The sequence below is a fragment of the Echeneis naucrates genome, chromosome 5 (genome assembly GCF_900963305.1).
Source record: "Echeneis naucrates chromosome 5, fEcheNa1.1, whole genome shotgun sequence".
Lineage (NCBI taxonomy): Eukaryota > Metazoa > Chordata > Actinopteri > Carangiformes > Echeneidae > Echeneis > Echeneis naucrates.
The window spans coordinates 7,910,980-7,924,543 of record NC_042515.1 but is presented as its reverse complement, the minus strand read 5'-3'; the positions used below and the strand labels follow the sequence as shown (position 1 = coordinate 7,924,543).

At 39.4% G+C, this 13,564-nt stretch overlaps 1 protein-coding gene across 2 annotated transcripts in view; it reads left to right on the top strand.

Annotated features, from left to right (window-relative positions):
- The window catches only part of tox2 (TOX high mobility group box family member 2), an 87,253-nt gene that overhangs the window by 61,111 nt on the left and 12,578 nt on the right, over positions 1-13,564 (top strand). The gene's annotated exons all lie outside the window — the stretch shown is intronic.

Below are 13,564 nucleotides of genomic sequence, written 5' to 3'. Positions count from 1 at the left end.
TTTTTTTTTTTACCTGCTCAGTGAAATTATAATATTGTGTACAGGTGCACTGAATAATGGCCCCCTAAGATTTGAAATGTGGACAGATGTGGGTGCTTTTTTCATTGCTTAGAGCAGGCCAAGTCACTTGGGTGAAGAAAAAGCACATATGGTCAACAGTATTAACATATACAAAGACATTTGTGTTCAGACTGTGAAGGTCATAATTTTTTCATACCTTATTCGATATTGACTCTGATATGGCAAACAGATACAGAAATAGCAGCACTCCACAGCCGCACCTCCCTGGTAATTTAATAGATTACCAGTATGCAGTTGATAATGTGCTAGGCGTGTTTTATACAGCAGTGTCTTTTGTGTACATTCCTAAAAAGAAAGGAGACTATTATATTTTCTACATGTTGAACACATGCCTTGATGAAAATCTCAAACATAAATATACTATGTATTATATATGATGCCGGAATATTCCCCCTACATATTGGATTCACGTGTCATTTATCTTGAGATCCATTTCACATTTTGGTCATGACCTTTACTGTAGAGACAGTGGTTGATTGGCCAGTCTTTCGCTCAGCAGTCAGGATATTTGTTACTGCTACACAGGGCTACACTCGTTGGTTTTAATAGATTGAATAGTGCACAGGTTGTGCGATAAAAATGCATGAATTGAAAAATGCTCAGCTGGAATACATAGGAAATATATTTAAAATATACAACAGACGCTGGTGATTACTGTTCTGACAACCAGCCCTTGGTGGTTTGAAGGGTTTTCAAAATGCAGAGACAAAAGCAAATGTGGTATCATACATTTTTTACAAAGGCAAAAAGAATAACAATAATAATAATTTCAGAAAAACAACCTTTGAATCAGGTGATCAGTGATTATTGCAAGTGATGATTTTTGCAAGTTTTGCAAGGAAAACTCTCCATTCTTGATATTTGAAGATATTTCAATATTTCAAACTGGCTCTTGGAGCAGCTCCTCGGCAATACAGCAGGTCTATTTTTTTTTTTTTTTTTTTAGGGGCTCTGCTTCAACTTCGCTGCAGAAAGAGCAGCAATAAAGCAAACTCAAAAATTTCTAAATCAAATAGTCTCCCTGGCGAAACTACCAAACCGTAGCAGAGGTTCATTTGTGCTGAGAGCGGAGTGTCTATTAAATCGGTGCCTCACCTTGACACAGTCTGTTGAGCAGAGTAATTAGGCAAACTCTGCAGTTCAAACATGAGATGCTATCATTATGAATACCTTACTTGACATGGCTAGATTAATAACAATGGTTAATTCTAATCATAGACTTTTTTGGCAGGTAAACTACAGTGTTGGGGTGCTTTATGCTGATTTTTTTTTTTTTTTTTGCTGCCTTTGCTTCTGTACTGTTTGTGTGTGTGTGTGATTAAATGTGTCTATGTGTTTCTGTGTCTTCACTATAAACAATATCTCTGCTGTTGAAATGGATCCACTACATCTGGAGGTCAGGCCTTATATTCAATCTTGAGCACATTGAAAAAAAATCCATTAGGGTTCATCTTTCCTGCATCAGCCATTCTATTGTGGTGCTGCAGTGAGATCTGTTTTCATCAGGCAGATTCAATACGTGAGCTGGGCAATGAAAAGAGTGCAATAGAGTTGGATGAAGAGAGGAGGGGTGAGGATGGGGAAAGAGGGAGGGGGGGGTATTGTGGGGCAAGAAGAAATTGCAAAGAGGAAAGAGGCAACTCTTATTCAAAATGAGCATATAGCTCCAGTTTTCTGTACCTCCTGGATTTCATTATTAGATATTTTAAAGATAATTCAGTTGAGTGAAATAAGGCTATTCTGTCTCAACAAAAGCCTCAGAGACCCTCAGATTTTTAAATGTGTGCCTACGTGATTTGAGCAACGAGGACATTTGAAAGTGCTTCACTCCAGCTCCAACAATGTAAACATGAAGTAAATGGAGTGATTATATAACAGAAGGCATTTAGAGTAGAACAACGTCACAGCAGCAGGCGATCATTCTTAGCGAGCCAGCGTCTGTTAAACTTATGGTAGGTTGAACTGCACGACTCAGTGCTGTTAAGACTGAGCTCTATCAGAGGATCTGATCAGTCAGACCTCCCACCCAGTCTGTGATTCTCAGCTCAGTGTTACCATTTGATCCTGCTTTATGCGCGGAGGCTATTGTGCATTTTGTTGCGCAACATTTATGTGACAACTTTGCGCAAACTAATAATTTAAAACCTACTCAATAGATTTAATCGCTTGTGTCGTTAAAACTACAAGCCACTCAACAGCACATGCGTGTGTTAAATTAGCCCCTCTATTTTCAGCTGCAACATTGAAGTGATGAGCACACGGACGCATAAAAATTATTTGTAATTCTATAATTATGTGTAGAATATTCTGAAATCAGCAGTTCTGCATAATTAAGTATATTTTGATGGCTATGTTTCCGTAAAAGGTAAACTTTTAAATTTGAAGCACTACTTTTCCTTTTACTCGTGAAATTTTCTCCAGAGATGTTCCTGCATCATCGCAAGCTGAAAGGATGGTAAACATTTTCAGACAGTAATTTTATCTACTTTGCTGGTACATATTTGGCCTTCTCTTCCATATTTATAGCAGCAATGTATGAGGAAATCGCAGTGCTCACGTTCATGGAAATGAAGGAGCACATTAACCAGAATATCAATATGACTCATTGTTTTTCATAGTTTTTGGACAGTGAAGGTCCGTGACACAGAGAGAAGGGCTGTATTAGGCCTTTGGTTAAACAGAGAACTCTTGTTTCGACTGAATCAATTAGTCGATCGAAAGAAAATCTCCATGCCGTTCTCCTACCAGTCAGTTTTTAAACGAAACTGTCTCAAACTGTGGTTCAGATGTGAGCATTTGATATGTTTCTTGACAGAAAATGGATGATCTATGTAAAGGGGATACTGGCAGTTGTATTCATGCTGTTTGGTTTATTCCTAAACTAACTAGCAGATTCATCAGCAATGAAAAGTGATGTTAGCAGGATTATTTGCTTGTGGCGTCGATAAGAAAACTGCAGCCATCATCTGCATCATCAGCAAGAAGAGCTGACTGACATTAACTGGTCAGCTAGGTAGTGAGAGGTTTTCATCTCCTCTGCTGACTCTCAAAACTGAATGAAATCATTGAGTTTACGTTTCTAATTTTCTAAAGAGGCAATTTTCAATTCATACTTTTTCTTTTTTATTTTCTTGTGTTGCGGACTGAAGCCCCTCCTGGCCAAACCTGATATCTCGGAGAGCTCTGTTCTCCGATGCTCTGATGCACTTGGCAGAGCCTCTCTCTCTCTGTTAATGCCCCCACTGTCATAGCATCTACAAGTTCCAAAACACATTAGACATTTAATAGCCATGCTCAGGTTGCATTGATCTTATCAATGCAGCTCAGAAAGATGCTCATCTCTGCTGCTTTTCGTGAATCATTTCTGGGCTCACAAGTGAAGTGGTCTCATTGTTGTGTCTGTTGCATCACAATAAAACTTGCCTAAAGCTGTTATTTTACTAATGGCTGTACGGATGCATCTATAAGAGCATCAGACACAGCATGTCAACAACATCTGCAATCTATTTGAACAGAAAGGGCTCCATATTCAATTATGGTATATTTAAAATGCTTCTCAAATTCATATGACCTGTTCCTGCAATTGGAATAAATTATCTTTGATTAACTTTTTTTTTTTCCCCCTCTTCTTGTTCCTCAATGATGCATGCAATATTAGCCATCATCAAACTGGCTTGAGTGTGATGTTGTGAATATGTAACAGATGATGAATGTATTATCAGCTGGGGGATGTTATGCATAATGGCTATGTATTAACAAAAAGAGCTATATACGCAGACCGAGCCCGAGCTCCATCAAACTCAGAGGAATGATCTAATTTCTTATTTTCGAGAGGGCAAGCCAAGAATCTCTCTGAATGAGGGTCAGTTCGTTTATAAAGAAGGTTGTGGCACCCTAAAGATCTCCCAGCTGCATTCATATTCAAATTCATACTTAAATTCATACTCTTAATTCTTTTGTTACAACATTTAAATGCAGAATTTTTCCTTACAGGTTCTTTATCAGCAGCTGTTGAGGTTAACTATCAAGTATTAATCCCGCCATGATTGCCACGTTAAGTTGGTTGGATGCCTGCATTTTCTTTTCTTTCTGTATTTTCCCTCACAAGGTATTAAGTGCCCCTGGCAGGTGCTCACTCTTCAAGCCTGTGTGAATGAAATATGAGCTGCAATGTCAACTGAACTTGTCACAGACAAGCTCGGATGAATTAATGATAAGAGAGCAGAGGTGTGTTTTAATGTGTTCTCTCTCAGATGGAGGGTCTCCGCGAACGTTATTATCGCATACTGTACACCTGCTGGTTTTTGTATAAACACGGAACAGAATAATAATAATAATAATAATAATAAAAAAAAGAGGGACCAGAGATAAGGTGGTGCATTTATAGAGAAAATCTTGGACCATATTCAAAGCCTGAAGACTTATTATATCATCTAGACTCCTAATAGGTGACTTTACAGAAATATAGCAATTAAATGTGTTAAGGCTTTTCCAATATGGACTTTAAATTTGTCTTACCTTTGCCTTGAAAGACTTTCTGCTCTTTGAGGCTTTGCCTTCTTCTACACTTTTCATTCAGATGAAGAAAACCCTATTTCTCCTTTGAAAGACCTTCATTTTTAGTCATTTTTTAAAGGGATTAGAGCGTCTGCAGAAAATGATGGAATGTCTGTCGTTTTTTTTTTTTTTAAACAACGGTTCAATAAGCTTAGTGATAGAGTGGGACTTGTATTAGTTATTCCAAAGTTGATTCAGGCATAGATGATTTTTGAATGATCAGTGCTTCCAGCAGAACAAAAATCACTTGCTTGTTTGATGGCCTCTTGAAATCTGAGAGTAAAGAGAAGGCTGTTCTTAAAACTGCTTCCCGTTTTTTGGGTGTGGGTTTTTTTTTTTTTTTTTTTTTTTTTTTTTGTGATTATTTTCAAATTGTCCCTTGGGCTAATGTTCCATTTTGGCATTTTACACCTCCCTCTCCCATAAATGAACCATCACAGCCATAAATCACTGGACAAACAGAGACTTGTGCAAACCCTGAAAGGTTCAGAGATTTATGTAACACATTCATGTTTTCCACTTCCTCATTTTAGTACTCCACTGGTAAAGCCTAGCTAATAAAAGGTCCTATTAATATTTCCTGTTGCTTAGCAACGGCAGGCAGCAAGTAATAGCATTCTGTGGAAAAATAGATGACCGATAAGGAAAAATTCAATTCTTTTCTCATCTCCTGGGAGAAAGTGCCTTATTTCTCTGGCAATGTGATATGAAACTGTAGTTGTATATTAGGAAATATCTTAAAAGAAATATAGGTTATTTTCCAATTTTATCATTTTGGGTGGATTTTTATTGCCAGCAGGAATGGCAGCTCATCTTTTTTCTCCACCTTGATAAAGTCAATTAACCTATCAGATTAAGCTAATCAGAGGATACGGTGGTGGCTTTATTTCTTTCCTTTTTAATCAGAAATTTTGAGAAGATGGTATTAAATAACACACGCACTGAACTTTAAAGAGATCAGTTCTGTCAGACAAATTGCATTTCATTTAGATTGCAGGTGTAATTTAAACTTGTTTTGTACATACACAGGCCAGCCAGTAAAGTATGGAGTGCTGTGCAAAACCCCCTTCTAATAACGCAGCTTATCGCTGAGATCACAAGTAATAGAAGAGGATCTCTACGGTGACAATTTTCAATTTAGATAATTTATCACATCATATTTCAAAAACAACTGAGCAAAAGATGTGTTATCACACACATGTTGTTGTCATCGTTCTCCTCCATACTGTAGATGTGATCAACAGTGGCATTCAGGCAAAGAACAGAGGCTGAAGAAACAAAGGCAGATTCAGCTGCTGCAGATAGCTGGTCTTATGAAGCAGATACATAGATAAGGGATTTCATATTACACTTAGCCAGGGGCCCCTGCTGAGATTTATCATGCCATGAAATCATGTCCATATTGCACTGTCCCCTATCTCAACCATCCATCACCTCACTCTACTTTCACCACCAGGAATATTTGGCCCCGGTGGCGGTGGAGAGCCGTCCCATGTCATCTCACTCAGGGACGCCTCCCCTGCTGTGCCAGCAGCCACCAGTTCAGCACAACACTGCCACTCTGTCTGCTAATGTGCACAAGAGCAGCTTGAGCCAGGGTGATTAAAACACTGTGTATTCGTGTAGTACGGTTCATCATGGAGCTGTGGCCATCGAAGACCAAGAGACACAATTCAAAGGCAGTGTGCGTCCTCGATCCTCATTATAAGAAGGAAATGCTTGACAGATGATCCTCACAGTTTGAGAAAATAATCCTGGTTTGAAAATTTTAGCTGAGATACAAAGTGCATCTGTATATATAGACAGCTATTTCAGGGGGGGGGGGGGGGGTTTGCAAAAAGAAAAAGAAACTATCAAACGCTTTGGGGAAGGTTACCTGGATATTTCTGTTGTATCAAAAGTACCCAAGAGCGGCCTCCACAATAATAAAAAGGACAAAGTTTGGACTCCCAGGACAACCTTGAGCGGGCCACCAAGCCGAACTCAGCTCGGGTCACCTCTCTATGAGTGTCATGGTCTCTCTGAGCCTGAGCCCACTCAGTCTGCGTGACCATCAGGCTCTTATCCCTTCTGCCCCCGTTCTTCACTTTGGTTCGGCTTCCAGCTCGAGGAGAACTCCTGATTTCCTCCATCTCAGAATTACACAGCGCCACATGCGCCTGTGAACCCGCAATGCTGCAGAAATGTTTGCATAGGGGCAGTTACTTCTCTTGGTCTTGGTCTTAATTCTATGAAATGAACTGTCACATGTTAAACCTTATGCAGACAGGTACGTTTGTCTCTACAAGTCATGACCAGTTGATTCGATTTACAGCTGCGAGCTCCAATCACAGCATGGAGACATTTGGGAGGCAACTGAGCTAAATTAAAACATTTGTCAAGTGACTGAGGGATTATTTCAATGTGATATTAGAGTTTTCCTTTTTAATAAATTCTAATTACATGAAAAAGCTCTTTGGGACACTAAGTGTCGACTGATGAGGGGTCTTGATAAGAAATCAGTGGCTTATTGGTGTTTTTCCTCAAATTTTCTGTTGGCATAAGTTTTTTTTTTAGTCTGCTGTGAACTTTTTGCTTTTGCTGCAGGACAGAGAAAAAGTTCCCTTGCAACCTGCTTGTTTTTGGTGGAAATCGTAAAAAAGTGAAAACTGTCTTATCCAACTCTACCTTCCAGTGCAACACAGTAAACTGTGATTACGTCTCATATCTGCTGAATTCGTAAAAGGTTCATTTGTTCGGTAATTCGCTCTCAGTAACATTTGATATTGTTCAAAGCTGGAGGGCCTTTGTGACAGAAATGCATTAAATTTTTATCTGACAGGCTTTGGACACACATGCAAATCTCCTTGTCATGACCTCCACTTGCATGCCACATATGCAGCTTCTTTTTCATTTGTGTGCACTTTCTTGTTTTTGTGTTCATTATTTTCTGCATCTACATTCATTTTTTGTTGTGCAAGCGCAGGCACACCCACACACACACACACACACACACACACACACAAACTGTGTTTGACACAGCAGTCAGGAGTCTCATTAGTGGGAGCAGAGGAGCCTTGCCTTCTTCTGTCAAGAGTGTGTGTCCCCACCGCTCCTCACAACCGTCTCCTACATGTCATGTCAGCCAAGGCTCTGATTCTCTGACGCTGAGCTTTGTGAGGTGAGCACTGAGACATGCCTGGGCTGAGAGTGAGTGGGAGGGGGCTGGGGGTGGGAGACAGTCAGAAAGAACAAGAGAGAACTGTGGAAGAGGGGTTGAGGATTGAAGGGGAAAGAGAGAACGAAAGAGAGAGGGAGAGAGAGAAAATAAAAGCAAAGTAGGTTCTGACATTAGCGGTAATGAGGAACATGGAGGATGGTGCCAAGGGGGACATCATGACATTACTATCTGCAAATCAACCACTGCCTTGTTGCTGCCACAGATTCACTCTGAGAGGCGTTCAGGGTGGTACTGTACTTTTCAAAACAACAGTAAATCACCACAAAAAAACATCAGCTTCTTTGTGCGGGCACTTCCAGCTATACTCTTAGATTTTAGAATGATAATAACGAAGAACGATAACGATAATTGTATTGAGCCACAGATATTAAGCAATCTCTGCATAAAGGAAAATACAACATGAACGGATATCTGAAACATCATTTGGCCCTTTTTACCACGCACTTCTGTTTCTGTGCATGTTCATTTTAAAGGCCGTCTGGCACAGTTAAAAAGCAGTCTCCACATTTTGTGAAAATATCAGGTGTTTTGGCATGGAGTCTGCTTGGCTTTGAGAGATGTATTAACAAAGTTCATCTCAACTGTGAGGCTACTTAAGCTTCTCGTTTCTGGAGTAAATTGCCTTTTTTCTCTTTAAAAGTTTGTGTTGAAACTCAGAATTATTTCCTTATGCTGCCGCTTTCTGAGGCATTACTGTTTTTCTGCCAGATTAATTACTTGATCACAGTTCAGCACAGGAGCAAGTATTTTACATTCTTCCTTTTGCCTACCATGTAATTGGAACGACTGTAAGTGACCTGATAGTGTCTTGTTTTGGCAATATGAAGCGAGTGCCAAAATGAGAATTTAATTGCGTGTTGCTAAACACAGTTGGCTGCTAATACACCTGGATGATGGCGTCGTATTATTTTTGGATCAAAATTTCCTTGTAGTATTGAAATAATATTTCATGAAAACATCTTGAATCCCTTTAAATACATCCAATTCAGCATTAACACCAGTGTTTCCTTTTTCTCCCAGCATCCCCTGCTCACCATCTCTACATAATTAGCATCTGTCTGATGTTACAAGTAGGCAGAAGCATCATTTTGCTTTCGCTTTCAACCAATCAGTCAGTCAGCCTTTATTTAAATAGCACATTTTGAACAACCAGGTTTGGCCAAAGTGCTTCACTGAAGAAGAGATGACGCATTAAACACAACATGACATAGATCATCAAGTATCAATAAGATAGCGGTAAAATATAACCACCAGAGTAATAAAAAAAAACTATAATAAAATCAAGATAAGTTTGATACTATAAAATAAGTAACAGGATGTGATTGGAAGATAAGAACGGTGATTTAAAACGCATAACACTAGGGGCAAATTTTATATTGAGAGGTAAACTGTTGCAGTTTTCATACTTAAGTACGTGTGACTCATGAATTCACACTCTTATTAATTCCTCTCAGCTCATGTAAATGACCCTCCTGGGTATATATAAGCTTGATAAACCAAAGACATGGATGAAGGGACATAAGAGGGAGAGAGGGGGGAGAAGGAGAACGAGCGGTGAGGGAGGGGTGAAGGCTCGGAGGCTCTTTGAGGAACAGAGTTGTTAGCGCTTTGCCCTCGGGGTGAATGAGAAGAAGCTTTGAGGGCTGTGAGGCCCAGCGTTGGCTCCCCCACCTAAAGACATGTTTACCACCGTGTTGCGCGGCGGCTGTGCTTTTGAAGGATCAGTCTTGAACGCGCCTCTAATTAAAGCTGTCATGGCTGGGTGCCTGCAGGGATAATGTTCCATTATTATAGTCATTTGTTTCAATTAAACGCTGGGTGATTTTACAATAGCAGCCGTGAACCTGTGTGAGTGAGCCATCACTCTAAACAAGATGGTTCCAGTCAAGCAGGGAGTGAGGAGAGAAAAGTCTCAGGACTCGCAGAAGCCTTGATAACAGCATGTTGAAGGAGGACAGGAGAGGAAAGAAAAAGGCTCTGAATTTCAGATCAATTCTACTTCTAGAAAGAGATTGGTCTGGACCTTCTCTACATGTAAAGTGGCTTGATGTAACTCTGCTATGATATATTTGGCGCTGTGAAAAATGAATTTAATTTTGATTTGCAGGTGATTGATGACACGCCGCAATTTGGGGGAATAAAGCTCTCATAACTATCAAGTGAATTTCAGTTTCTATCAACATTTTGGAGCAAGTAAACTAGAAGTGGCCGGACTCCAGCTCCACAGACGTCTCAGAATTTATGTGAGATGGTGCTAATAAGCTAAAACATGACCGCAGCATTTATTGATTCTTTAGCTGCTTTATTATGATGCCAACACAATAAAACCTTGCCTAGCAATCAGCCCGCTTATTTAGCTGATGAAACAGATGCCGTACGACTAAAATCGTCATAAGGATGAAGCAAGGTTAGCTGCTCTCCTCTCTTTTTTCTCCTTGAGGCTGCACAGAGCTCTCTTCTCCACTTCTCTCATCTCTGTGCTGGTGGGTCAAATCCCCTTAGCTAAATCAAATGGTGCAGGCAATTGGAGCGGCCGTGAAACCATTTCAAAGGTAAGGTCAGCAGGAGCAGGGGAACAATGGCTTTCTGATATTCCATCTCGCACACAATGTGCTACACATAATTGGAAAGCCTTTGTTATTTGACTCCCATTTGACTATGATGTACAAGATGTGAATACAAACATGACAGGCGTAACGATGGCAGGAGAACACGTTCACACTGAGTTTCCTGGCTTTACATCACAGTTTAGGTCTGCCTGGCTGCTCATCACGAAAAAGTAATATCTAACTGTCCCCTTGAAAACTTTGGAGATGAATTTTAGACATTTTGGGTCATGGGGCTTTTTTTTTTTTTGGTTTGTTTGTTTGTTTTCTTCTCGTTCTTTTTGCAGTTTCTGAACTTCTCCCTCTTTCCTCTGTCTCTGCCTCTCTTGAATCTTCTTTCATTTCCTATTCCTTTCCTCTTATGTTTACAAGCTTTATGAACAAACAGCTAAAGTGCTTGGAGGTTAAACATCGACAATACCCAAGAAAAATTCAGAATTAATCAAAATATATAGATTTGGGCCTCCAAATTGTTCAAATTCGTAGCTGCACTGGAAAACACTGCAAAAATGCAGTCCATGAAACGTTAGTGTACATTAGACAGGCAGTGAGCAGTGACCAACTAAATCCAGTTACCCCCTCCTCCCCCTTCCGGCCAGCAATTTGGATGATACCATTAGAAATTAGCATACTGTACCTATGGCAACCAGCAACCTTTGTCAGATACTTTCATAATATTTGTACAGCCGTCTGCTGCTCGCTTTATTTAGCTCAGGCTTGATGGCACGATGTGATAACTTCTTTCTCAGGTGGAAGCACTTGGAGACGTTTTCTTTTTTTAAAACGGAATTAGAGGTAGATTATCACAGTCGGACTGTTTTGAGTAATGAGCACTAATCCTCCAAGTTTTATGCTGCTTTTAGGAACTGTAATAAGGTGAAACACTTTTTATAGTGGTTATATAACACAACTGACAGTGCTGGCTTTCGACTTCTACCAGAACACAATGGATTTAATGTGTCTGTATTTTCTGATGACTAACTGCTTTGTTAGTCAGGACAAACTGCTGAGTACTAACAAAAATGTAATTTATGAAATGAAATGCAACAGACATTATAAATAATAGCACACTAAAAAAAATGTTTGCCTAATTCAAAACAAATCAATGTTAGGATTTTTTTTTTTTTTTTGCTGTTTCACATGCAGTATCAGTCAAACGTTTAGACACACCTTCCCATTAAAATGAATAGGAAAGTGTCTACTGCTGTACTTTGTTTCACCATCATGATGTTCTTCCAAAGAACGACAATAATGAGTATTACACATGTGGCAGCATTACTTGAAACAGGAATCGAAATGATGGCCATACCGTTACAAGGCTAACACCTAGTACCCACAATGCCATGGTGCCTTCGCGCTTCTCTGCATGTTGTTTACGTTAAAAATGGTGTGGCTCAGATTAAAAGGTGACGATTTTGCCTGGAGGCTGTTGCCATGGAAATGCGTCTGCTATATCTATGATAGGCCATTCATGTTTGATTAATTGGTTTTTCAATGCTTCTTGGTTTGTGGGGAGAGAACCCTTAAAGAGCAAGTCCATGGAAAATGGAAAATTAATGGATTTTTATCCCCCCACCACCCCCCACCCCCACCCCCTGCTCGGTTTTTCTGTCTTGCTTATTTTGCTGGAGCTATTTCCTCGTGTTTTAAGAAGTATAGTGATGGTGTTTTGAATTATGATTGGAAGTAAGAGATTGCGGTGGATGGGGGAGGTTAGAGCTTGGTTATTTGAAATGCAAAAGGAATGTCTTTGTTCATGGCCGCCTTTTGTGAGCAGCTGCTGAGGCAAACACAGAATCTAATGTCGTGTGAATATTATGAGTTTTCAAAGCAGGCCAGGGCCTCGTACAACATTACTTTGTTGTGCATTTTTATTCTGGCAATCTATTGGGACCAATTATGATTAGAGAGCTGAGTCTTCATCTCTGAATCTCTAACTTGTGTTTATCAAGACCTCATATGCTCGAGCCCTTTCAATTTGATCTTTTTTCTTTTTTTTTGTGCACTGCACTAATGTGTAATGTATTATTTAACTCATAAATGTTTAAAACAGCTAACAAATGCTAGTTCATCACTTTCTGATCTGTAAATTGCCAAACATTCCCATTTATGCCAGCATTAAAAGCATCCTTTGGTCCATGTTCATGTTGTATCCTGATGAATTTTGAAGAAAAGCTTTTGATGCAGTTATTATTGAAAATCTTTTAAAGACTGCTATGAGCAGAACTTTTTGAAAGTCTAATTCTGTAATCTTTCTGAAGGGTGCTCTCTGTGTGAGGGTCACTCTTCAGTGTGGCACCTACGAATACTTTTCCCCGTCATGGCACATGTTTGGAGTAGTATATCTGCAGGGGGTTAATATTGGCGTTGATCAATGCCATTGACTGAACGACTAGCTGCTATTATTATTTTTTTATTTTTTATTTTTTTTACACTTTTCAAAGCAGGAACTGAAGACACTGATCAGATCACTGTGTCTGAGAGACCGCAGAGGAGCTGCAGCTGATACACAGCTTAGTGACTGACCAAGATGTCAATAGAAATTATGGATTGTGCCTTTAACTTAAATAGAAAATTCACTTTCAAAATGAAATACTTTAAAATTAATGGCAGTGACGGGCCTGTGCCACCTGGGTGAGAGCGTTAATGCAAAGCTGCCTGAGGCAAAGTTGTGCTAAAGCCTCATAGCTGTGGAAAACCTGAATCGAATGGAAAACATCTTGATGCATTATAGTTTTCTTATCGACATAAAAACACAACGCTTATATATATATATATATATATATATATATATATATGTAGCAAACATACATACAAACATACATACATACAAGATGCTTTGATTAGAGTTGTGTATAACGCATTGTAATCATTGTCATTATAGCTGTCTTCTTTGTTAGTTTTTGTTGCTACTGTAGCTTTAGAGTTATGAGAGTGAACAATGAGCTTCTCCCTGTAAAGTGGATGTGTCACTGGGTTTATTCAAGTAGTCATGTGATCCATCATAATTATAAAACTGTGGATCACTACTTGAAGCCCTCAATAGATTATTCAACATCTACTTGTTTGTACTGTGACAGTGATTTCAAAATATAATTCC